The sequence below is a fragment of the Eurosta solidaginis genome, chromosome X (assembly GCF_040869045.1).
Source record: "Eurosta solidaginis isolate ZX-2024a chromosome X, ASM4086904v1, whole genome shotgun sequence".
Taxonomy (NCBI): Eukaryota; Metazoa; Arthropoda; class Insecta; order Diptera; family Tephritidae; genus Eurosta; species Eurosta solidaginis.
In genome coordinates this window covers 67,492,158-67,493,624 of record NC_090324.1, presented here as the reverse complement: position 1 = coordinate 67,493,624, position 1,467 = coordinate 67,492,158, and the positions used below count along the sequence as shown (strand labels likewise).

Sequence of the window (1,467 nt, the reverse complement as noted above, 5' to 3'; positions counted from 1 at the left end):
AGCTGAGTATGTAATGTTCGGTTACACCCGAACTTAACCTTCCTTACTTGTTTTTTTTTTCAACACCCTAATATTTACATTGTTGGATTCGGTTTTTTATGTTTGTAACTATTGTTTCTTAATTCCTTAATTTCTTTTTTAGTTGAATTTTCTCTGCCTGATTAGTGCTTAAGTTTATTTTGTCATAGATCTTGGCTATTGATTTTCGTATGCCAAATGGCTCTCCGCCTCTTTTTCTTTTTAATTTGACCGGCTTTGGAACTTTAGGTTCCTCAATTTTTTGAATTTTGTTCCTCTTTCTATACTCTTCAATTGTTATTGACTTAGGGCCTTGGTTTATTTTCTCGGGTGTTTTCTTTTCACCTTCTAGGAAATTTAAATTGGGTCTAGCTAGTTTATAAAAAATTTGGTCAAACTGACTTTGATTTTGTATGTCCTGTTCTGGGAACATAATTCAATAAGCAGTAAAAAAAATTTTTTTTACATCAAAAATATAATTTTTGCGTGTCAATAGGCAGCCGCTAGGTTGCCCGAATATTTTTTTTTTTTTTTTTTGTTTTTAAATAATGGTTAAAGAAATGACTTCATACTTAAGCTAGTGTATTTATTATACTTATAATTATCATGCTCCTCTTGTTTATCACCATTGAAAATGTGGTACGCTTCACGAGATCAGTGTCATTCTTGCTCTGGGGCTATGCTAATATCGTTCCAATTTTAATGTATTTTCCGTTGGAGTAATTGCCACAATATGCTAATATTCGTGTATTTTCCGTTGAAGTAATTGCCACAATATGCTAATCTTCGTGTATTTTCCGTTGAAGTAATTGCCACAATATGCTAATCTTCGTGTATTTTCCGTTGACGTAATTGCCACAATATGCCAATCTTCGTGTATTTTCCGTTGACGTAATTGCCACAATATGCTAATCTTCGTGTATTTTCCGTTGACGTAATTGCTACAATATGCTAATCTTCGTGTATTTTCCGTTGAAGTAATTGCCTCAATTTTTATTATTGGTGCCCGACTTTAACACCTTCTCTTTTTTTTTTCTTTTTACAAGGCTTAGGCTGTAATCAGCCAGAAAAATCCTGCCGGCTATGACATTAGGCTGAAAAATCAGCCAGTAGCATCATGGGCAGGATCGCCATGTAGAAAGGTCCCTAACGCAATTAAAACAAAGAAGACCTCACTGCTTGAATTATGAATGTCGACTTGTCTTTATTCAAATAATTCAGCCTATTTATATTAAATTATTCTAAACATATTCTTACATATATATTTACATTTAAGCTTACATACTTACATACATAACTACCTTAAACATACATATTTACATACCTACATACTAATCGGCACAAAATATGTACCTACATATATGAGCTGCAAATTTATGGGAAATTTTGTAGCAGGATAGAATATTTGACTGATTTAAATATTTTGGATTAAATTGAATTGTTGGCAGC

At 32.4% G+C, this 1,467-nt stretch overlaps 1 pseudogene; it reads right to left on the bottom strand.

Annotated features, from left to right (window-relative positions):
• Positions 1-648: 648 nt before the first annotated feature.
• Positions 649-742, bottom strand: LOC137235607 (U6 spliceosomal RNA; annotated as a pseudogene).
• Positions 743-1,467: the final 725 nt, after the last annotated feature.